Source organism: Myotis myotis, unplaced genomic scaffold, assembly GCF_014108235.1.
Source record: "Myotis myotis isolate mMyoMyo1 unplaced genomic scaffold, mMyoMyo1.p scaffold_m19_p_24, whole genome shotgun sequence".
Classification (NCBI taxonomy): Eukaryota; Metazoa; Chordata; class Mammalia; order Chiroptera; family Vespertilionidae; genus Myotis; species Myotis myotis.
This window is the reverse complement of record NW_023416329.1, coordinates 669,940-695,467: the sequence shown is the minus strand read 5'-3', so window position 1 is coordinate 695,467 and position 25,528 is coordinate 669,940.

Below are 25,528 nucleotides of genomic sequence, written 5' to 3'. Positions count from 1 at the left end.
CATCTGCCACAGGGTGCATCTATTACAGGGTGCATCTACCACAGGGTGCATCTGCCACAGGGTGCATCTACCACAGGGTGCATCTGCCACAGGGTGCATCTACCACAGGGTGCATCTGCCACATGGTGCATCTGCCACAGGGTGCATCTACCACAGGGTGCATCTGCCAAGTGGTGCAGCCACCACATGGTGCATCTACCACAGGGTGCATCTACCACAGGGTGTATCTGCCTCAGGGTGCATCTACCACATGGTACATCTACCACATGGTACATCTACCACAGGGTGCATCTACCACAGGGTGCATCTGCCACATACTGCATCTGCCACAGGGTGCATCTGCCACAGGGTGCATCTACCACATCTACCACAGGGTGCATCTACCACAGGGTGCATCTGCCACATGGTGCATCTACCACAGGGTGCATCTACCACAGGGTGCATCTGCCACATGGTGCACCTACCACAGGGTGCATCTACCACAGGGTGCATCTGCCACAGGGTGCATCTACCACAGGGTGCATCTGCCACAGAGTTCATCTGCCACGTGGTGCAGCCACTCCACCCCTCAGCATTTACTCAAGGGAATTAAAGCACATGCCCCTCACACCTGCACACTAATATGAATCAGAATTTTGTTTAAGTAGCCAAGAACTTGGAAACAAACGTCCACCAACAGGATAAAGAAACTGTTGAGTCCATATGATGAGATAGTTCTACAAAATAAAAATGGGGGCTGGAGGAGACTACAAATACTCACATGAATGCATCTCAAAAGAACTATGGTAAGTGAAAGAAGCCAGATTTTTTTTTTTTAAAAAAAAATGCATTCTACACGATTCCATTCATATTAAACCCCAGAAAATGCAAACTATTTTACAATAACAGGAGTGAGATCAGTGGTGCCTGGGGATGGGGAGCTTTAGAACTGGATGTGGAATCACAATAGGCACAAGGTGGCTGGGGTGATGAGCATGTTCTTCATCCTGACCCTGAAGTGGTTTCCTGGGAATACACATCTTTGCAACTTATCAAATTGCACACTATTTATACATGTGTGTGTGTGTAGCTCATTGTAAATCAAGTCGCCCTAATAAAGCCATGGAAGAGTTTGTAAAACGACTCTGACTAAGGCTGTGAATATAAATAAAAGAGGGGACTTAAGCAGGAACATAACTCTATGTGCTGGGACAAGTAATTTGCACCTACAGTGATTTAGCACAAGCACCTAAAAAAATAAAACATGACTAGAAAATACAATGTTTAATATCTGAAATTTGGATTGATTGAACCAGTACTTTATTAACTCCTAGTCCTTTAGTGTGTTATTCCATCTCTGAAAATAGTTTTTGTTTTTTGGGTTTTTTTTTAATTTGTGGGTAGATAACAGACAGACATATAGCCATACACCTATATGGATTCTTAATTTTTTTGACAAAGGAAACAGACCTTAACTGAAGCATGGCCATGCCCTGGACAGAAGCGGGCACAGCTGGCTCTTGAGTCCTCCATTTTCACTGACACTTGCAGGTCAGGTAGGGCCCAGCCAGAAGTACAAGGAAGCCAATCCCTGATTTTGCCAGTTATTTTTGAAGAGGGAAGGAGTTACATTACTAGACTGAAGAAATAGACACTGAGAAACATCCCCCTTTTGAGGGGAACATTATAAATATGACACTCCCAGTTCCTGAGTAAAATTAAGCAAAGCCTACAATTGCAAGACGACATCCTCATTAACAAACAGCAAGGACCCAGTGCAGCCAGCCCAGCTCTCTCCCCTGCAGCCCCAGAACCCAGTGCAGTAGCCCAGCTCTCTCCAATGCAGTCCCAGAACCCAGTGCAGTACCCCAGCTCTCTCCCCTGCAGCGCCAGAACCCAGTGCAGTAGCCCAGCTCTCTCCCCTGCAGCTCCAGAACCCAGTGCAGTACCCAGCTCTCTCACCTGCAGCCCCAGAACCCAGTGCAGTAGCCCAGCTCTCTCCCCTGCAGCCCCAGAACCCAGTGAAGTACCCCAGATCTCTCCCCTGCAGCCCCAGAACCCAGTGAAGTACCCCAGATCTCTCCCCTGCAGCCCCAGAACCCAGTGCAGTAGCCCAGCTCTCTCCCATGCAGCCCCAGAACCCAGTGAAGTGCCCCAGCTCTCTCCCCTGCAGCCCCAGAATCCAGTGCAGTAGCCCAGCTCTCTCCCCTGCAGCTCCAGAACCCAGTGCAGTACCCAGCTCTCTCACCTGCAGCCCCAGAACCCAGTGCAGTAGCCCAGCTCTCTCCCCTGCAGCCCCAGAACCCAGTGCAGTGCCCCAGCTCTCTCCCCTGCAGCCCCAGAACCCAGTGCAGTACCCAGCTCTCTCCCCTGCAGCCCCAGAACCCAGTGAAGTGCCCCAGCTCTCTCCCCTGCAGCCCCAGAACCCAGTAAAGTACCCCAGCTCTCTCCCCTGCAGCCCCAGAACCCAGTGAAGTGCCCCAGCTCTCTCCCCTGCAGCCCCACAACCCAGTGCAGTAGCCCAGCTCTCTCCCCTGCAGCCCCACAACCCAGTGCAGTACCCAGCTCTCTCCCCTGCAGCCCCAGAAACCAGTGCAGTACCCAGCTCTCTCACCTGCAGCCCCAGAACCCAGTGCAGTGCCCCAGTTCTCTCCCCTGCAGCCCCAGAACCCAGTGCAGTACGCAGCTCTCTCCCCTGCAGCCCCAGAACCCAGTGCAGTGCCCCAGCTCTCTCACCTGCAGCCCCAGAACCCAGTGAAGTACCCCAGCTCTCTCCCCTGCAGCCCCAGAACCCAGTAAAGTGCCCCAGCTCTCTCCCCTGCAGCCCCAGAACCCAGTGCAGTACCACAGATCTCTCCCCTGCAGCCCCAGAATCCAGTGCAGTACCCCAGCTCTCTCCCCTGCAGCGCCAGAACACAGTGCAGTACCCAGCTCTCTCACCTGCAGCCTCAGAACCCAGTGAAGTACCCCAGCTCTCTCCCCTGCAGCCCCAGAACCCAGTGAAGTACCCCAGCTCTCTCCCCTACAGCCCCAGAACCCAGTGCAGTACCCCAGATCTCTCCCCTGCAGCCCCAGAACCCAGTGCAGTTCCCCAGCTCTCTCCCCTGCAGCCCCAGAACCCAGTGAAGTACCCCAGCTCTCTCCCCTGCAGCCCCAGAATCCAGTGCAGTAGCCCAGCTCTCTCCCCTGCAGCTCCAGAACCCAGTGCAGTAGCCAGCTCTCTCACCTGCAGCCCCAGAACCCAGTGAAGTACCCCAGCTCTCTCCCCTGCAGCCCCAGAACCCAGTGCAGTACCCCAGATCTCTCCCCTGCAGCCCCAGAACCCAGTGCAGTGCCCCAGCTCTCTCCCCTGCAGCCCCACAACCCAGTGCAGTACCCAGCTCTCTCCCCTGCAGCCTCAGAACCCAGTGAAGTGCCCCAGCTCTCTCCCCTGCAGCCCCAGAACCCAGTGAAGTGCCCCAGCTCTCTCCCCTGCAGCCCCAGAACCCAGTGAAGTGCCCCAGCTCTCTCCCCTGCAGCCCCAGAATCCAGTGCAGTAGCCCAGCTCTCTCCCTTGCAGCTCCAGAACCCAGTGCAGTACCCAGCTCTCTCACCTGCAGCCCCAGAACCCAGTGCAGTAGCCCAGCTCTCTCCCCTGCAGCCCCACAACCCAGTGCAGTACCCCAGATCTCTCTCCTGCAGCCCCAGAACCCAGTGCAGTGCCCCAGCTCTCTCCCCTGCAGCCCCAGAACCCAGTGAAGTACCCCAGCTCTCTCCCCTGCAGCCCCAGAACCCAGTGAAGTACCCCAGCTCTCTCCCCTGCAGCCCCAGAACCCAGTGCAGTACCCCAGCTCTCTCCCCTACAGCCCCAGAACCCAGTGCAGTACCCCAGATCTCTCCCCTGCAGCCCCAGAACCCAGTGCAGTGCCCCAGCTCTCTCCCCTGCAGCCCCAGAACCCAGTGAAGTACCCCAGCTCTCTCCCCTGCAGCCCCAGAATCCAGTGCAGTAGCCCAGCTCTCTCCCCTGCAGCTCCAGAACCCAGTGCAGTAGCCAGCTCTCTCACCTGCAGCCCCAGAACCCAGTGAAGTACCCCAGCTCTCTCCCCTGCAGCCCCAGAACCCAGTGCAGTACCCCAGATCTCTCCCCTGCAGCCCCAGAACCCAGTGCAGTGCCCCAGCTCTCTCCCCTGCAGCCCCACAACCCAGTGCAGTACCCAGCTCTCTCCCCTGCAGCCTCAGAACCCAGTGAAGTGCCCCAGCTCTCTCCCCTGCAGCCCCAGAACCCAGTGAAGTGCCCCAGCTCTCTCCCCTGCAGCCCCAGAACCCAGTGAAGTGCCCCAGCTCTCTCCCCTGCAGCCCCAGAATCCAGTGCAGTAGCCCAGCTCTCTCCCTTGCAGCTCCAGAACCCAGTGCAGTACCCAGCTCTCTCCCCTGCAGCCCCAGAACCCAGTGCAGTAGCCCAGCTCTCTCCCCTGCAGCCCCACAACCCAGTGCAGTACCCCAGATCTCTCTCCTGCAGCCCCAGAACCCAGTGCAGTGCCCCAGCTCTCTCCCCTGCAGCCCCAGAACCCAGTGAAGTACCCCAGCTCTCTCCCCTGCAGCCCCAGAACCCAGTGAAGTACCCCAGCTCTCTCCCCTGCAGCCCCAGAACCCAGTGAAGTGCCCCAGCTCTCTCCCCTGCAGCCCCAGAATCCAGTGCAGTACCCCAGCTCTCTCCCCTGCAGCCCCAGAACCCAGTGCAGTACCCAGCTCTCTCACCTGCAGCCCCAGAACCCAGTGACGTACCCCAGCTCTCTCCCCTGCAGCCCCAGAACCCAGTGAAGTACCCCAGCTCTCTCCCCTGCAGCCCCAGAACCCAGTGCAGTACCCCAGATCTCTCCCCTGCAGCCCCAGAACCCAGTGCAGTGCCCCAGCTCTCTCCCCTGCAGCCCCAGAACCCCGTGAAGTACCCCAGCTCTCTCCCCTGCAGCCCCAGAACCCAGTGCAGTACCCCAGCTCTCTCCCCTGCAGCCCCAGAATCCAGTGCAGTACCCAGCTCTCTCCCCTGCAGCTCCAGAACCCAGTGCAGTGCCCCAGCTCTCTCCCCTGCAGCCCCAGAACCCAGTGAAGTACCCCAGCTCTCTCCCCTGCAGCTCCAGAACCCAGTGAAGTGCCCCAGCTCTCTCCCCTGCAGCCCCAGAATCCAGTGCAGTAGCCCAGCTCTCTCCCCTGCAGCTCCAGAACCCAGTGCAGTGCCCCAGCTCTCTCCCCTGCAGCCCCAGAACCCAGTGCAGTACCCCAGCTCTCTCCCCTGCAGCTCCAGAACCCAGTACAGTAGCCCAGCTCTCTCCCCTGCAGCCCCAGGACAGGAAGACCATGTTGCTGGCTGTCTGGAGAAAGCCTCAGCTCATAGAGGCTTCAAGTCAATGTGTGCAGTGCATTTTCAAAGGTGCAATGTATTCCCTGAAAAAAACAAACACACGCACACACACAAACACAATAATAACAATGCTTTGTGTCCCCAAATTAATTTAGTCATGTAAGTCATCTAAAAGACCAAAAGAAAAGAGGCATTTTTTAACTGCTGTTTATATAAGCTCCCATTAACCGATTGGACATTGAATTTGTTCCTTTTGACATTTTCTTTTCTTTAATATATTTTTTTATTTTTCAATTACAGTTATCCCCCTTATAGATCTAGTACCCATCTGACACCATACACAGTTATTACAATCTCATTGACTATGTTCTCTATGCTTAGTCACCTCCCCAGGACTATTTGTAACTACATATTTGCACTTCTAAATCCCTTTACCTGTCCCACCATCCCCTCCCCCCTCCCATTTTGTAATGTCACAATCTTCTCTGTATCTGTGAGTCTGTTTCTGTTCTGCTTATTCATTTATTTTGTTTTTAGATTCCACATATAAGTGAAATCATACAACATTTGTCCTTCTCCATCTGACTTGTTTCATTCAGAAAAACACCCTCTAGGTTTATCCATGTGGTGCCACATGCCAAGATTTCATTCTTTTTTAGGGCTGAGTCACATTCCATTATATATATGCACCCTTTGTTATGCATTCATCTATTGCTGGGCACTTAGGTTGTTTCAATATCTTAGATATTGTAATAATGCTGCAATGAAAGCATGAATGTACATTTCTTTTTTATTTAGTGTTTTGGGTTTCTTGGAATAAATACCCCCAAATGGAGTTGCTGGGTCCTTCTTTGTCTCTTGCTATATAGTCTTTGTTTTAAAGTCTACTTTGATTGGTACAAGTATTGCTCTGTTAGCTTTTATTTGTTTCCATTTTTTTGTAATATCTTTTTCTATCATTTTACTTTCAGCCTGTGTGTGTCTGTTGATCTGAAGTGAGTCTGTTGTAGAAAGTATATGTAAGGGCCTTCTTTTGTTATTCTTTCAGCCATTCTATGTCTTGTGGAGCATTTAACCTATTTGCACTAAAATTAATTGTTTATGTATTTATTGCCATTGTATTATTCATATTTTTATCTTTTTTTAAAAGATGACTCTAGCATTTCAGGTAATACTGGTTTGATGGTGATGAACTCCTTTAGCTTTTTTTGTCTGGGAAGTTGTTTATGTATCTTTCTATTCTAAATGATAGTTTTCTGGGTAGTATAGTTTTGGTTATAGGTCCTTGCTATTCATCACTTTGCAGACCAGGAGGAATTGGCATGAAATACTCAGTTTCTGTTGAGAAATCATCTGACAGCCTTATGGGAGCTCCCTTATAGGTAACTAACTGCTTTTAAGATTCTCTTTGTCTTTATCCTTTGGCATTTTAATTATGTTATGTCTTGATGTGGGCTTCTTTGGGTTCATCTTATTTGGGATGCTCGGTGCTTCCTAAACTTCTATGTCTCTTTCTTTTATCAGGTTAGGAAAATTTTCTGTCCTTTTTTTTTTTTCTAACAGGTTTTCAATTCTTTGCTTTCCCTCTTCTCTGGCACCTCCATGATGAGAACGTTGGTACACTTGAAGTTGTCCCAGGGGCTTCTTACGCTACCCACATTTCTTTTGGATTTTTTTTTTTTTTCGCTATTCAGCTTAATGTTTTCTGCTTCCTTACCTTCTGCTTCATCTGCTCTGCTCTTAATTCTCTGTAACGTACTCTTCATTTTTGACTGGTTCCTCTTTATTTTTTCTATCTGCATTTTTATGTTTCCTATCTTTTTGCTGAAGTTCTCACTACTAGTAATTTCATCTACTCTTCCTCTAAGTTCACTGGCCATCCTTATAATAAGTGTTTTGAACTCTGGTAAATTGCTTTGTCTCCATTTTACTTTCTTTTTCTGGAATTTTGTTCTGTTCTTTCATTTGTGACGTGTTTCTTTGTCTCCTCAATTTGGCTGCCTCCCTGTGTTTGTTTCTATGTATAAAGTAGAGCTGCTATGTCTCCTGGTCTTGACAGAGTGGCCTTGTGTATAGGTATCCTGTAGGGCCCAGTGGCACAGCCTCCCAGGACACTCGAACTGGGTGCTCCAGCTCTGACCACTGTGTGGTCTGTTTACCCCTTCTTGCTGATGGTGTGTCAATGAGAAGGATTTATCTCCAGACCCATCGGTTGCATGGACTGACCACAACCACAGTGGAGGACCTGCTCTGCTGTATAGGAGCTCATCCCATGGAGCAGGACTCTCATCAGTGGGGCTCTGGTGCTAGATAAGTCTGTCCCCTGAGTCTGTCACTCATAGAGGTGTTTGGGTTGTGCTCTGAGCTTGTCTTAATCTGTCCATTGGCTGTGCCAACTCTGGAGCCTCCTGGGAGGTGCAGGTCAAGTTCAGCCACTGCCTGGGACCACCCAGCATGAGCCACAAAGCAATCTGTAGATGGTTGCTAAGTTGTTGGAGTTGGAGGTTCTCTGGCAAGGTCAAACTGCAAACCAAGACCGACTGCTGCTGGTGCCAGGCCTGGGACTACTAAGCAAGATGTACAGTGCATGCCAAGGCCAGATGCTCCTTGTTGGATTTGTGAACATTGGAGAATTTAGGAAAATCTGCAGCATGAACAAACACAGGCCATTTGTATGGAAAAGCCACTGGAAAAGGCCTTGATGGGCCCAAAAGTTGGTGGGGCAGGGAATCACCAGGGCAAGACTAACTATGTCATCCAGGTTGATGGAGACTCAGATATGGAGCCTACCTGCCAGTACCATGAGGGAGGGCTCTGCAAAGAAACTGTGACTGTGCCAGTGTTTCTATTTGGGAGGAAGCTGCCCCTCCAACTCTTGCCCTGATGGCTTTATGTCCCTAGTGCCTTTTCAACTCCTGCCCCAGCACTGGAGCTCAATGAGTGAGTCTGAGTGAGCTCATGCACAGGAAGGCCTGGGTCTACAGCAGCCGCCCAATCACACTCAGCTATAATCCCCACTGGGTTTCACAGCCAAAAGACATGGGGACTTCTCTTCCTGGCACTGGAACCCTGAGCTAGGGGCCTGGAGTGGGGCAGGGGCCCTTTGCTCCTCAAGGGGTCCTTGCCAGCTGAGAAATTTCTTCTGATTTTCAACTGCCACATGTGGTGTGGGACAATCCTGTTCCAAGTCCCTGCCCCTCCTCCCAGTCTTGATGTGGCTTCTTTATATCCTGAAGTTTAGGACTTTTGTTCGGCTAGATTTCAGGTGGTTCTCAATGATGGCTATTTTATAGATTAGTTGTAATTTTGATGTGGTTGTGAGAGGAGATGAGTACCATCGTTACCTATGCCACCATCTTGACCAGAGCAAAAGAGGCTTTTTATATGTATTTATTTGTTTTAGCTGTCATGCCAATTTTTTAAATTGTTAACACTGTTAACACTATTACAGATGTTCCCATTTTCATTTTAAAGCTGTATTCCATGTAAGGAAAAAAGTTACAAGCTATCCTATATAATAAAAGGCAAATATGCAAATTGACCAAACAGGGGAACAACCAGTGGCTATGATGTGCACTGACCCTGGTGGTGCACCCCACAGGGGGAGCACCACTCAGCCAGAGGCTGGGTTCATGGCTGGCAAGTGCAGCAGCAGTTGTGAGAGCCTCTGCCCACCTCTGTGGCAGTGCTAAGGGCTGCTTGGGGGATGTCCGCCTGCCAACTTAGGCCTGCTCCCCGCTCACTCACTCACTCCCTGAGACTGTTTGTAATGTTGGCAGCAATCGATTCTCTGGGAGCAGGCCTAAGTCAGCAGGTGTACATCCCCCAAGGACTTCTAGACTGCGAGAGGGCACAGGCCAGGTTGAGGGACCCCTCCCTCAGTGCATGAATGTCATGCACCGGGCCTCTAGTTTATTGATAAGATTCATGATTAACACAGAAGTAATGACAAAGGTGCTCACAGAGAATAGTTTTTTTTGGTAAAATTTCTATAGTAAATAAACCCCATATGATTGGTCTGCCTCTTTACTATTAGATGAAACCACTGAATTAAAAAATGATAAATTGGTTCTTGTTATATATGTGTAGTATTTATAATTAACAAATGCTTGACAAATATTTGTGCTATTTTAGAGAAATAGTTGTTTGAGTAAATGAGTATTTTAAGAAATACAATATTAATTTAAAAAGTGTCTCAAAATTAGTATTGTGGAATTGAAAAATACAAGCCTTCCTCTCCCTAATATATATATATGGAAATAAAATAATAAAACCCCTTCCTTCCATCAAGAAAAATATGAAATAAATAGTTTACCTTTTACAGAGAACCAGCTTCTCTGGCAGGGAAACTGTAAAGAGACTAAAGTATTTGGTTTGCTCAGGCCCCATGTTAAAAATTGATTTTTTTGCTCATAAGAAAAGCTAACAACTCTGAATATTCATGATCTAGGAAGCTAAACAAAAACTGTCTGTGAAATAATCAGGTAGAGACAAACATGAAAGACTAAAATGTGATTCTGTTCAATCATAAGTGACAAATTCCCTAATTTGTGTTTTCCTGTCATTCAATATAAAGAGATAAGTGTTTTCTTGTCATCTTTATTAATTGACTGTTACAATCTTTATCATCCACCCTCAAGAGAATTCCAAGAATCACAGAAACATCTTCATAGGAAAAGTGCAGCGTGAGTTCAGGCGGCCTGTTCCTTTTCTATCTCCTGTTTCATTTGTATTGCAAAGCCATCAACAATGTTTTCAGTCTTTCTTTGCTCCAAAAGGGTATAAAGTAGGAAGATTCTGCTTTAGAGGATAGCTACCAGAATCAATCATACTCTTTTTACCAAAGAGTTAAAAAAACAATTAAAGGCACTCCTGATAGCACCAAAATCTAAATGTACTAGAAAGTGTTGTTTATGTTGGAACTCATCACTGGAGCGCCCCTCATGTTCTGGATTACGCAAGAATTTGCACTTAAATAACAATCATTTTGTTATCGTCTTAAAAATTTGGGGTTAATATTATTTCCTGATCTTGATTCTTTATTGAAGAAAATGTGGATTTGATCACTTCAAGCCCCGAGAGCATGCTTTTCAGTGCTGCACCTGAAGAAATGGGTGAGATACATAACTCTGTCTCCAGGAGGAAGATGCACACACACACAGGTCTTCGAGATGAAAGCTGTGATGAGAGCAGTTCTCTGTGCTGACAATGCAACAAAGACAATTGCCGTGGCTTAGGGGGCTCACTCCACCTGCAGGTCATAGTGATGTGGCCAGTTATCTCCCACCCTGGCCTGGCAGTCAGGGCTGATGTGGCTTCTGTGTGGTGTACAGAATAATGCACCAGAAACTCAGAAGCCCAGAGTGTAATGCAGGCCACCTGATTGTGGGCAGTCTGATTCTCGCCAAATATTTCAGTGGTGGTTTTTTTCTCAGAGGGGGAAAAATGATGACATTTTTTATTACATCTAAATTCTGTACATTCCAGGACTGAATAAAAGCAACAAGTAGATTAAGAATCCATTGACCATTCCCTTTCAAATTAAAACTCCAGATCTTCCAGTACTTAAAAGTAATGTACTTATTTAGAAAGTGTAGAGTTGCTGGATTTATTAATTCAACAAACTTATTGAGTTTTCTGTTTACCAGACCCTTTGCAATGGGCTTGTGATACAACAGTAAACAAAAAAATTAAAAAACCCTACCCCGTGGACATTACATTCTAAGAGGGAGAAGGGAGGATGGAGGGAAGGTAACAACAAACATCTATATGCTAGTATATATAAAAGCCTAAGGGGCTGAATAACCGAATGACTGAACAACCAAACGACCGGTCGACCAATCGCTATGACACGCACTGACCACCAGGGGACAGATGCTCAACACACAGGATCTGGCTCCTTCCTGTCTGGATTGGGCCTGCAGGGATCAGGCCAAAACTGGTTATCCAACAACCCCTGAGGGCTCCCAGATTGCGAGAGGGCACAGGTCAGGCCAAAGGACCCCACTGGTTCACAAATCCGTGCACCGGGCCTCTAGTAGTAAGTGGAAAAATCCGTATGTTGATAGGTGATCATTTCTATGGTTAAAAAAACAAAAGTGAAACCAGTTTACTAAGGACCAGGAATTCCTGCCCAAGGAGGGTGCTGGGGAGGGTGGACCCAGGCTGCGTTTATAATGGGGTCATTACAGCCAGCCTATGGAGGACGCTGGAGGAAAGGAAGGCACAAATGCAGGAGGAACAGCCAGACCCGTGAGGGGTGTCGGGTGCTGGGAGGACGAAGGGTGGGTTGGAGCCACTGGACGCGGACTCGGGGATGACAGGGGAGAGTCACTGCAGCTGGACCCTGGGCACCCGCCCTCATAAGGAGGCTGGCTTTCACTGTGAATAAGATAAAATCCTGGCAGGGTTTATGAAAATGTCACGATCTGGCTTAGCGACCTCATGAATCACTGTGGTTACTACTCTGAACATTGATCATGTGTGATGGGCAGGCAAATCGCAGGCAGGACGTCATGGTGTCATCAGGATGCTGACCAGATGTTGCCGGCTAGCCCAGGACGGGCAGGGGAGGGGCCCCGGGTGCTGCCAAAGGGAGAGCTACCGCATGTCCTGACCACGTGGGCCCTGCGTGCGCCCCATGGCTCACGTTTCCTTCCTGAGGGGACCAGGCTGGCCCCCAGCTGCACAGAGCCGGGGAGCAGGCAGAGGAGTTGGGCTGACCTGGTGAATTTGCTGAGTGTCCTGCTGCCCACGTGGAGCTGAGGTTTAGACGAGCCTCACTGGAAGGACAGGGCAGGTGGTCAGATGCAGATGCCGCTTCGCCCAGGAGGCTCGGCAAAGGTCAGGGTCGCTGGAGAGACAGCAGGCGCTGAGCCAGAGGCTCCCAGTCCCTGGAAGTCAGGCAGGCGTCAGACCAGCCCCGCGGGGAGCCGTCCCGGGAAGAGGACATACCGAGCCACCACCACTGTCCCGGGCCCAGAGGACTGAGTAGGGGAGAGGGGGTGGGCTCCCCGCACAGTGACACCCTGCCCCTCTCGTGGCCAGGGCTCAGCAAGCCACCAACCGGCAATGGCCCTTGTGCAGAATTGGGTCCTGACTCACCAGCCTAACCAGCCCCAAGGCCATGGCCGTGCCTTGACCGTACGGCTCTCAGTGGCCAGCTGCACAGCCCAGGCTCGGGGGCCTGAGTCCCGCTCACGAGGGCATGTGCAAGTCGCGGGGCGCCCCCCATGGAACCCAAGGCAGTGCGACCCTCAGCAGGCGCTGCCCCCTCCCCCTGCTGCCCCTCCTGGCGGGGTGAGGGTCAAGGCTGTGCGGGAGGAAGAGCCTGCTAGCTAGCTGTGTGAAGGGAGTGAGTGTGCTTCTCTCAGGGCCTGTGGTCAGCGAGGTTTTTGCAGAGGAAACGGCTCCGAGATGCCAAGTCAGGCCAGTGCCCCTGCTCCGGGCGGGTGGCACAGGCTCCCTGACAACAGGGGACTCGTTTCACCTGGAAACGATGGGAGAACATTCCATTCCGGGAAGGACAGCTTTCAGCACCTCGCGGCAGCCACACCCGCCCGCTCCTGGGCTGTGAGCCTGATGCACAGGGACACGTGGAGAGGCACAGGGACACGTGGAGAGGCACAGGGACACGTGGAGAGGCACAGGGACACGTGGAGAGGCACAGACACGTGGTGGAGAGGCACAGGGACACGTGGAGAGGCACAGACACGTGGAGAGGCACAGACATGTGGAGAGGCACAGGGACACGTGGAGAGGCACAGAGACACGTGGAGAGGCACAGAGACACGTGGAGAGGCACAGGGACACGTGGAGAGGGCTGAGGGCAAAGCCTCAGTCTTGTGTAAGAGGGGCTTTTCCGGTCTCTGATGGAGAGACATTGTTGCCAAGGCAGAAGGCCCTGCCTTCGCCCCCCCAGCAAGTGCAGGCATAAAAGCAGTTATGAACGTCGTTGGTTAGAGGGGGCCAAATTCTGATTTGGTAAAAGGTATATGCTCCCTCAATTCTAGCAAAGGCAAAGAGGAGAGCGGGCCAGAGGGAAGAAAAATATCACTGGGTCACTGCCAACTAATAGGGTCACATAAACCTGAAATAGAGAATAAAAGTGCTGTGACACTGATGGACGCGTTGAGAACTGAGTTAAAGATACTAAGTGCTTTAAAGCATCCAATTCCCTAAATGACATGGACACAAGGGAAACAAATGTGGTCAAGTTTATCAGCACCAAATCGGAAAGCGACTGCCAAGACTGTGAACTGCTTCACAATGACCGATGGGGCCCAGCAGCACGTCTGAAGACAGCCGTCTCCTTGCAGAGACAACAGCCTCAGGCATGGCCCAGGGCTGCCGAGGGCCTGCAGGGTCACCGCCAGGACCATGTTGGTAATGTTGTAATTTACCTCCTGCTGACGGAGAGGCTGAGGGAGAGGAGGCACGGCCAGAGCACGATCGTCTCTACGTGCTCACTGTCATTAGTGAGCGCACAGGGACGGGGCCTCCCTTTGTTTATTTTAGTTTCCCATTTTGTGCTGCCAAATCAAGGAACAAACCTCAAGCTTTAAGAGGATCTAAGCTACTACCACGTGGTCACAGCTTCACAGCCCATAACCGCCAAATGCAACACCCACCAGAGCAACACACAGCTCTTTCCGAGCAAGGACGTGTAGAGGGTGCGCTGGCGAGGGCGCTGTCTGGGCAGCGTTGGCTGTGGACGGAGGGGTGCGGACACTGCCCGTGCCGCGCAGAGGCAGGACACGTGGGCTGGTCCTCCAGGTCCTCGCGAGGCTGGGAAGCAGAGCACACCTGTGCCCTGTGGGGACGGGCCTTCCCTGCCCACCCAGGGAAGGGACCGGCTCATCTCCTAAAGATAGGCAGGTTTGCACTTACAGAATCTCAATCAGAGCATGATACAGGCGGTAAGGCTGGCAGCTGCTTGGTGAGTGGCTTCCCCTCACGTCCTAACCTTGGCCACACTTCCCACCTCACTGCATTGACGTGGGGAATCCCTCTGCCACCACTCGCTGCAGGACTTGCTATTAGAGAGGAGAGCTGTAGGACAGATGCCTGACTGGTGTTTGCTGCTTCCTGTGTTTATTGCACTGATTACCGTTCCAGAAAAGGTTTCATCTCTATCTGGAGCCCATAACAGACGCACTGGGGGGACACTGTAATTACGGCCCCGCTTCCATCAGTGAGGCCAAGCAATAGCTGTCTTTGCACAGCGGCACCGGTCGCCTCCTCGCACAGCAGGGGCGAGGTCATGACCGAAGCCAGCACAGTGCACCGCTGCCCATGTTGCTGCAGGCCCAGCGCAGGCAGCGTGCTGCGTCCTATGACCACCAGCGGGAGCGTGGTCCGCACTGGGCTCCTTTCTGCTGGCCTCCTTCTGAGGACATTTAACAGAAGAGGGAGGAGGCCTGACTCAGAAGCCGAGGAGGCACCTCGCACTCTCACAGTGAGAGACAGACTTTCCGTACCATCTGGCTGCCTCCTGGCTGAGAGGAAGCGCATGAGCACAGAGGTGCTCGGCCGGCCGGTGCCTGGCGCTGTGATGGCCGCAGGTCCACAGCTCCAGCCCAGTTTTGGGGGAAAGTGCCATATCTTATTATTAATCACGCCCGTGGTAAGAAGTACGTGTTTATCTGCACATTGCAGCTCACAAGTAGTATGTTTGGGTAAAAGCACACAAGGTACACCTTCAATTGGAAACGAGCAGCAATGGCCAGCTCTGCACTGACGGCTCATTTGCGTTCTCACCAGAGCCACCGTGGCCTCCGATGGCAGTCAGTCTAAGCAAAGACTCTGGCTCCTTCCTCCTCCCCTCACGCGTTGAAGAGAGTGAAGTTCGTCCATGGAGGGTCTCCTCTGACCTACACCGTGAAAAGGCAAGGGCCTGCCAGCCAGCGTGTGGCTCACAACACCGGGAGCTCTGGGTGCCCAGCCTGAAAGGGTGATGTGAGGGCCCGAGGGACCCCCACCCCCACCCCCGCACTGGGATGTGAACAGGGCTGGGCCCGAGGACCGCCGGCAGCCTGGATGAGCCTCACTGCACGTGACGGTCCTAATGCGCTGCCCAGCACGAGGGCCTCGCTTTTCCCTTTAATGTAGAAGGAGAGGAAAATCTTCCCTGTCGAAGCTACACACGGGAATTCTTTTAAATTAACCGCGGCTTCTCTCTGTGGACGTATTTCCAACGTGCGCCCGGTAGGGGCTGCTGGGGAGTGGCAGAGACCCCAGTGCCCGGACCTCACTGACAGCTTTTCCCAGGCTGGAGGAACTGCGGGTCCCGGTTCCCATGGCAACCTGCCCACTGCCTGTGCTGCATGCCGACAGCGTCCTTCACTGAGGCCCATCTTCAATACCTGGCTTCGTTACCAGAAAGTCCAGATCCCAGAGGGTAACACCCGGTTCCCAGTAGGTGAAGTCCCGGCTTTGAGGGCTAAGCTGCCCCTTCAGCTCTCCCCGAGTCCTTTGCTCACGCATACGCTTGCTTTCTCCTCCACTCTGGCTCTGCGGCACCTGACGGAATGTTCTAGGGCTGAGTCTAAATTGTCCTGGTTCTCCCTCATCTCTCTCCCAAGACCTAACATCACACCCTTCTCTTCGGAGATAACGCTTGTGATGCTTAGTCATGACATTGAGCCTGGTGGAATGAACGAACTTCAAGTCTACAGGTGCCCAGCTCTGGTGAGGAGTGAAGGGGAGGTGGCCGCACAGGCACTGGCCCAGGCAGGTGGGGCTTGGGGCTGAGGGCTGAGGGCTGAGGCCTGGGGGCTGGGGGCTGGGGGCTGCCCACTCTTCACCTGCCAGCCAGTCTGAGGGCTGGGTCACCCAGAACAGTGCCCTTTCTAGTTCAAACAAAGGCTGGGTGCTCAGACCTTGGCATTCAGTGTTTCATCTAATCCTCAGAGCCAGGGGCAGACTTCTTATTCATCTTAAATTACAGTGAACAAAACCATGATCAAGTACCTTGCTCAGGGCCACACAGACTATGAATGTAAAGCCAGGATTTCCAAGTGAGTCTTCCACTCCTGAGCCCCACCTCCCCGCTGCACTCCACGGGGAGCGAAACACAGACTGAGTGGCGAGGTCTGCAGACTCAGGAAGGTGGGTCTGCTTCTCACACCCCCATGGGAGAGCTTCCCAGACGCCCACCTGTGCGGGCCACGGCATTCACAGCCAAATGGCCTTCAATGTGGATGGCGCCCCCGCTGCCTGCATCGCACAGGACGCCCCTTTCTCCGGACAGCAATGTGTACAGAACGCTCTGCGGAAGCACAGGGCTTGGGTCTGAGGTCCCCGGTCCTTATCAGTTAATTAAATCAGCCCTGCTCATCTTCCTGGGCACAAACAAGACCTCCCGGAGCCAGACGGGTGAGTGGACAGCCTTCCTCACACTCTAACCTGTCCACTGTGGGGAGGAAATATCTTGTTAGAGGAAAGTGTTTACTGGGGGTAGGACAAGTGTGGGGTTAGGACTTACTAATTTTCATTTCTCTCAGTAGACCTACTGGGTCACAGGGCTTTTCTTCATAATAAAGGAGGACGTTAACACATAAGAGAAGTGTATGACATGAAGTCAGTGACTGCCTGAGTTGGGAAACATCATCAGCATCGAATTGGTGCTCAGATATGATGATGTCTGCCTCGGATGGCTATGGTGACAGCTTGATCCCTCCCCTGTCAGACATAACAGGCAGTGATGGGGTTAAAGGCAAAAGGGCTGTAGCCTCAGAGACCAGTGTCCAATGCTTTAAAATATGACAGCTCAACAACACAGAAGCAGAAGGAAGAGGGAAGAAGGAGAAGGAGGAAGAAAGTGAAGATGATGAAGAAAATAAACAAGCTTGACGATTTCCCCTCCCCCACCTGGGAAAACAGGCTTCTTTAGCCATTCTTTCAAGAATCCTGCCATGCTTTCCTCTCTCCCAAACAGCCAATGAGGAGCAGACTCTGAAATGCACTCTTTCCTGTGGGAAATCCTGGCCCTCCAACTGCAGCCCAGCAGGTGGCCTGGAAAGAGAATGTACTTGCAGGCTTAGAGCAGGAAAGCAGATCGAAGTCACTCATTTATTCATTCTCTCAACAAATACTTATTTGGCTCTCACTCTGTGCCAGGCACTGGGGGAAAAGCAACAAACAAAATATTCCCATAGAACTACATAGAGGGAGATATAGAAGGCAGAAATATTTCGGTCAGATAGGCATGGTGGAAAATGCGATAAGGTGATGAGAAAGGGGCTTTGATTTACGATATACCGGGGTCCGTGAAGGCCTGCTGAATGTGGGGCATTTGACCAGAGACTTGAAGTGAGGAAGCTAGCCATCAGGATTGCCAAGGGAGGAGCAGTAAGGCCAAACTATTAACTACAAAGGAGCTCCCATAAAGATGTCATCTGGGCTGGAGGGGGTCAATAGGGAGAAAATGGCATGAAGTACTCAAGGTAATGGAAAGGAAGGATCTCTCTCTTTCTTCCTCTCATTATAGCAGTTTCTTTAGCATCTTTAGCATTTCTTGTAATGCTGGCTTGGTGGTGATGAACTCTTTTAGACTTATTTTCTTTTTGGTCTGGGAAGCTCTTTATTTCACCATCTATTTTGAATGATAGCCTTGCTGAATATAGTAATCTTCATTTAAGATCCTTGATTTAACAGCCTTTGAACATGGGATATATTTGAACGTGAGTGGCCAGATTATTATGACCACCCCATCAGTACTTCGTTGGACCACCTTTTGCCTTCAATACTGCGGCAATTCTTCTTGGCATTGACTCTATGAGATGTTGAAAGGTGATGCGAGGAATCTGACAGCATGCCTGATGAAAAGCACTGTCCAGTTCTATGAGATTTGATGGTTGTGGAACCAGCTGCCTGATGGCTCTTTTAACTGCGTCCCACAAATGCTCAATTGGATTGAGATCTGGTGATTGTGGGGGCCACCTAAGCAAGGTGGCCTCGTCTTCTTGAAACCACTCCTGCACACTACAAGCACCTTGGCATGGCACATTGTCTTGTTGGAAGAAGCCATCTCCATTGGGATACGCCATCAACATGATAGGATGAACCTGATCAGCAACAATACTTAGGTATGTTGTGCTATTCAGACATTGTTCCACACGAATTAAAGGGCCCAAATCATGCCAGGAAAACATGCCCCAAACCATAACACTGCCCCCACCAGCTTGAAGGGTTGTACTCATGCATGTGGGGTGCATGCTTTCATGCTGTTTCTGCCAAATTCTCACTCTGCCATCTGCATGATGCAACTGGAAACATGATTCATCAGACCACATGACTTTTTTCCAAAGCTCAACTGTCCAATCCTTGTGTTCCTGTGGGAACTGGAGACGTTTTATCTTGGTAACTGCAGACAGCAAAGGTGTTTAAACAGGCCTTTGGCTTCCATATCCCATACAATGTAGTGTATGGCTAATTTGCCTACAAATGTCAGGTGGTCATAATAATCTGGCCATTCAGTGTATAAGGAACTCATACAACTTAACAAAAGGAAGACAAACAATCGAATTTAAAAATGGGCAAAGGACCTAAATACTGGTAAACAATTCTCTAAAGTGGACATATAAATGGCCAAGAGACATATGAAAAAAATGCTCAAAGTCACTGATCATCAGAGAGATGCAAATTAAAATGACAATTCGGTACCATCTCACAAATTAAAATGACAATTCGGTACCATCTCACTCTTATCAGAATGGCTACCATCAACAAATCAATAAATGACAAGTGCTGGTGAGGATGTGGAGAAAAGGGAACCCTAGTACACTGCTGGTAGGAATGCAGACTGGTGCAGCCATTATGGAAAACAGTATGGAGTTTCCTCAAAAAATTAAATATGGAACTGCCACTTGACCCAGTGATCCCACTTCTAGGAATATATCCTCCTAAGAAACACGAAACACCAATCTGAAAGAATGTATGCACCCTTATATTCATAGCAGCACAATTTACAATAGCTAAGATCTGGAAACAGCCCAAGTGCCCATCAGTAGATGAGTAGATAAAAAAGCAGTGATACCATGGAATACTATGCAGCAGTAAAATTGAAGGATCTCTTACCCTTTGAGACAGCATGGAGGAACATGGGGAGTATCGTGCTAAGTGAAATAAGCCAGTCAGAGAAAGACAAGTACCACATGGCCTCACTCATATGTGGAATTTAACTAACAAAATAATCTGATGAACAGAGTGGATCCAGAGACATGGAATTATGGAACAGAGTGGGAAATCTTGGAGGGAAGGTCAGGGAGGGCAGATGGGTAGGAATTAACCCAAGACTTTGTCTGCATATATGCATGGCCCATGGACACAGACAATAGGGTGGTGAAGGCCTGTGGTGAGGGGCAGGTGTGGGCTGGAGGGGGTCAATAGGGAGAAAAGGGTAATATATGTAATGCTTTCAACAATAAAGATTTATTTGTAAAGTATGAAAAATTAAAAAATAAAATAAAATGGGCCAGAGATGTACTCCAATCATGAAACTCTTGTTAGGACATGAAGTGAAAGTTCCTCCTATTCTTTGAGAGAAAAACAATTAAGCAACCAGGATATGTAAGCAGAGGGGCATGGAGCAGGCCCTACAGATGGTTACATGTTACAGACACAGACGCTTCTCCATGTTACACCTGCAGACACAGACTCTTCTCCATGTTACAGCTGCAGACACAGGCTCTTCATTTTACAGCTGCAGACACAGGCTCTTCATGATACAGCTGCAGACACAGACTCTTCATGTTATAGCTGCAGACACAGGCTCTTCATGTTACAGCTGCAGACACGGACTCTTCATGTTACAGCTGCAGACACAGACTCTTCATGTTACAGCTGCAGACACAGACTCTTCATGTTACAGCTGCAGACACAGGCTCTTCATGTTACAGCTGCAGACACGTACTCTTCTCCATGTTACAGCTGCAGACACGGACTCTTCTCCCTGTTACACCTGCAGACACAGGCTCTTCATGTTACAGCTGCAGACACAGACTCTTCATGTTACAGCTGCAGACACAGACTCTTCATGTTACAGCTGCAGACACAGACTCTTCATGTTACACCTGCAGACACAGACTCTCCTACATGTTACAGCTGCAGACACAGACTCTTCATGTTACAGCTGCAGACACAGGCTCTTCATGTTACAGCTGCAGACACGGACTCTTCTCCATGTTACAGCTGCAGACACGGACTCTTCTCCCTGTTACAGCTGCAGACACAGGCTCTTCATGTTACAGCTGCAGACACAGACTCTTCATGTTACAGCTGCAGACACAGACTCTTCATGTTACAGCTGCAGACACAGACTCTTCATGTTACAGCTGCAGACACAGACTCTTCATGTTACAGCTGCAGACACAGACTCTTCATGTTACAGCTGCAGACACAGACACTTCATGTTACAGCTGCAGACACGGACTCTTCATGTTACAGCTGCAGACACAGACTCTTCATGTTACAGCTGCAGACACAGGCTCTTCATGTTATAGCTGCAGACACAGACTCTTCATGTTACACCTGCAGACACAGACTCTTCATGTTACACCTGCAGACACACTCTCCTACATGTTATAGCTGCAGACACAGACTCTTCTCCGTGTTACAGCTGCAGACACAGACTCTTCATGTTACACCTGCAGACACACTCTCCTACATGTTATAGCTGCAGACACAGACTCTCCTACATGTTACAGCTGCAGACACAGACTCTTCATGTTACAGCTGCAGACACAGACTCTTCATGTTACACCTGCAGACACACTCTCCTACATGTTATAGCTGCAGACACAGACTCTCCTACATGTTACAGCTGCAGACACAGACTCTTCATGTTACAGCTGCAGACACAGACTCTTCATGTTACACCTGCAGACACACTCTCCTACATGTTATAGCTGCAGACACAGACTCTTCTCCGTGTTACAGCTATAGAAACAGACCTCAGAGAGCCTGTCAGGTAACCACCGTGACAGCTGCCAACCCCCTCTTTTTGTATGAAAAGGTAACACTCTTCCCTGGTAATGTCATGTGTCTCGTAAAGGTACTTTCCTAAGAGGTTTCCAGGAATAGAATGCAATGTTTTAAAATCAGCAAGGGGTGGGGGAGACACAGAAACTAATGGCAGGTGTCGCTTCATTTCAGAAACCTTGAAAGGGCGTGGTGTGGCCCAATGTCTATGCTGCCTTAAACCATCAACAGTGAAGCTTAAAGAGACAGCTTCCACATTAAACCTCAGGAATATGTCAAACAATTATCCATCTGACTGAGAGGAAAAGCCATTATCCGGAAGACTATGGGCTGAGTGAAAGCATCATTGCTTCGGAGACTATTTTGATAAGCCTATAAAGAAGCTATCTAGTGAAAACGAAGCTCAAGCCCTAACCGGTTTAGCCCAATTGATAGAGTGTCAGCCTGCAGACTGAAGGGTCCCAGGCTCGATTCCAGTCAAGGGCATGTACCTGGGTTGCGGGCACATCCCCAGTAGGGAGTGTTCAGGAGGCAGCTGATCGATGTTTCTCTCTCATCGATGTTACTAACTCTCTATCCCTCTCCCTTCCTCTCTGTAAAAAATCAATAAAATATATTTTAAACAAAACTAAAATAAATAAATAAATAAACTCAAGATCAACATAGAGGACAATGTTTTTGCTAATAAATGTGCTATATACTGTATTTTAGTAAATATCATACACTAATTTTTAAACAAAACCATCAAATAAAATATTGAACAATTTAAGTTTCTGATTAAAATAAACAAAGAATTGGGAAGGGGTAGTTATGAAAATAAGCCAGAAAGCAAGTACTTCTCACACACCACAGGCAGTCTCAGATAACTGCATTTCATGACACCTGGCTGATGGCATAAGCATGTCCTTTCTGCCTTCAAACAGTCACTTTCATGGTTAGAAACAAGAATATTTCTATTTCAACCTTTGCTAAGAACAAAGAAAACATGGTCCACACAACAAGAAGACTAAAAACATAAAAAACAGAACAATGGTCAGAAGATGTGTGCACCCTGTTAATCTGGGTGATGACTTGGACTCGGAGAAGGAAGCTGCAGGGGTGGGGAGGGGAACCACAGGAGGGACCACGGCAGCAGTGGGGCAGGGCTCGTCCTTCCAGTGTGAGGGCTGGGGCAGCCCCCACAGAGATGCCGGCCCACAGGCCACAGACCCAGCCCAGGGCCCGAGTCCTGAGTGAGCGCAACGGAGTGGGCCATGCACACGTACAGAAAGGTTTAAGCAAAACCTTCCGTGTGCATCTGCTCAGTCTTTACCACGTATCTCCACAGAAATCACATTGATTAGTATAGGAATCGGGTCTTGAAGCAGCCAAGGGCGTGATGAAGCCACACTATTGTTTCACGTTGTACTGCATAACAGTGAGGAGGAAAGGGGTGAAGAGCACAGTAACCGTAAAGGGCGAAGATAATTAAAATAATTTTAAAATAGCAAGACTTATGGGATCTTTACACAACAGACCTCATTTGTAAAATTAGAGCAATAAATAATTTAGATGACTCTGTTGCAATATAAAAGCAAAAATAATGATGCTAAGCATTCCACTTGGAAATTTTAGGGAAAAAATAGCAGAAAAGCACAGATAATAATGTAAACAAAGTAGACATAAATGAATAGAAAAATAGTAAAATTAATATAACGAAAAACCAGTTCTCTGGAAATATTAATAAAAAAACAAACGCAAGCTGGAACTAATTGAGACAAAGAGAAAAGGCTTAAATTAACAAACTCTGAAAGGAGGCCAGAGGTGCAGCTAGCCACACACAAGGGCTTGGTGAAATTCTCAGTGACTACCTGCAGCTGCGGACAGTCCAACACTGAAAACACTCCGCGGAAAGAATAACTTCCCACAAGACCATACAATACAAAAAATGACAATAAATAGAGACCTCGAGAGGCTAAAAATGGATAGATACATTTTAAATTTAAGGAATCCCTCGGTTTTTCCCTCTGACTTCTTGTTCTCTGCGGGGCATGTTCTGTGCTGGGATACGAGCTGGTTCCACGGGAGAGGTGCTGGCGGGAGTGAGGTCACCATTTCCCACCTATCCCCGCACCCTGAGGGCCAGAGACACCCACCACAGCGTTAGAGGCTGGCCCTGGAGCTGGGGGTGCCCCCAGTTGGGGGTGCCCTGAGCTGAGGGTGCCCTGAGCTGGAGGTGCCCTGGAGCTGGGGGTGCCCTGAGCTGGGCCGGTTCTGGAGCTAGGGGTGCCCTGAGCTGGGGATGCCCTGAGCTGGGCCAGCCCTGGAGCTGGGGGTGCCCTGAGCTGGAGGTGCCCTGGAGCTGGGGGTGCCCTGAGCTGGGCCGGTTCTGGAGCTAGGGGTGTCCTGGAGCTGGGCCAGCCCTGGAGCTGGGGGTGCCCTGGAGCTGGGCCGGTTCTGGAGCTAGGGGTGCCCTGGAGCTGGGCCGGCCCTGGAGCTGGGGGTGCCCTGGAGCTGGGGGTGCCCTGAGCTGGGGGTGCCCTGGAGCTGGGGGTGCCCTGGAGCTGGAGGTGCCCTGGAGCTGGGGGTGCCCTGGAGCTGGGGGTGCCCTGAGTTGGGCCGGTTCTGGAGCTAGGGGTGCCCTGGAGCTGGGCCGGCCCTGGAGCTGGGGGTGCCCTGAGCTGGGGGTGCCCTGGAGCTGGAGGTGCCCTGAGCTGGGGGTGCCCTGGAGCTGGGGGTGCCCTGAGCTGGGGGTGCCCAGCGGGTGATGAGGAAGCCTGGGCACAGACAAGCATTTCTCTAGGTTGTAAGAGCCACAGACTGAAGCCCCAGCTCGGTTCTCATCGGGGTTCTGAGTGGCAGCCAGTGGGGAGCTTTTCAGGAATTTTAGAAAAATCGCATGCCGTTTGGAAAAGCAGGACAGAGGGGTGTGGTTCCCATTAGGAGGTGCCGCTGCTGAGCCCACAGCCCTCGCCAGGCCGCTGCTCCCCCTGAGGGCGTTGGTCCGGTCGGGTCCCCAGGCGGCTCGCAGCTCAGTCACAGGAATCCAGGTAGCAGGTCTGCCGGCAGCCTGGGCGCGCAGGGACCGGAGGATGGCCGTGGCCATGGCGGTCCTGGCGTCCGGGTTCCAGGCGGATTTATAACATGGGACTGCCGCCCGGGGCGTGCGGAAGGTCCGGAGCAGCTGGGGCGCTGTGGCTGCGGGCTGGGCAGGTGCTCGCTCGGGATGAGCCTGGGGCGAGGATCCCGTTGGAAGTGGACGCGCCGCGCAGGGACACTCCCGACCCTCGGTGAGCGCCGCCCGCCGCCCGCGGCTGCCCGGTGGCCGTCAGCTGCTCTCGCCTCTCCCGAGCGCCCATCACAGACGCTGAGTTCAGACGGGCCATCTCCGCTTCTGTCCGGCGTCGGGCACAGCCACACGGGTTGCTGCCGGCAAACCCGCCCCCGGCCACGGACGCCGCCCGGCTCGTCTGTGACGAGCAGGAGGCCGTGTTTGAGGGCGCCCCCCGCCCCCGCCGAGTCTGGAGACTCCGAACAGGAAGAAGGGCGGCAACGATGCAGCCAAAAGCAGGCGCGGGCGCCGACACCTGGAACCTGAAACGCCTTCCCTTCCCCGCACCCCCTCCCCCGCGCACAGACCCCAGGCTGCGGGGAGGGCGGCCCCTGGCTCCGCTGGAGGAGGCAGAACTGCCCTGGGTTCTGGCCCCCGAGCCCCGTGCTGTGCCCCTGCCCTACGTGTCCGCCTCCCACCAGTGCCCGGCGGGCCCACTTCTTCAGAGCCCGTGTTCACGCCTCCCTGGCCCTGCCCTGCCCTGCCCCTGCCCCTGCCCCTGCCCTGCCTCTGCCCCTGCCCCTGCCCTGGCCCTGCCCTGGCCCTGCTCTGCCCTGCCCTGGCCCTGCCCTGCCCTGCCCAACCCTGCCCTGGCCCTGCTCTGCCCAGGCCCTGCCCTACTCTGCCCTGCACGTGGCCTGGGGGGTGACGGGAGCCGCCCCCACCCGCTGGCAGGGCTCCCCTGCCGTGTCCCTGAGTCCTGGGAAGCCCACAGCTGGGAGCTGACAAGGAGGGAGGAATAACCACAGGCAGGGCACTCTCACATTGGTCTCTGGATTTCAGGGCCCCGTGGAAAGCGGTTGAGGACACTGAGCGGAACCTGTCAGCACATCTCCAAGTCCAGTCACTGCCCAGCAGGCCCACGGCCCCTGCGGCTCCCTGGGGCTCCCAGCCTTAGGATGGCCGGACAGCGGCTGCGC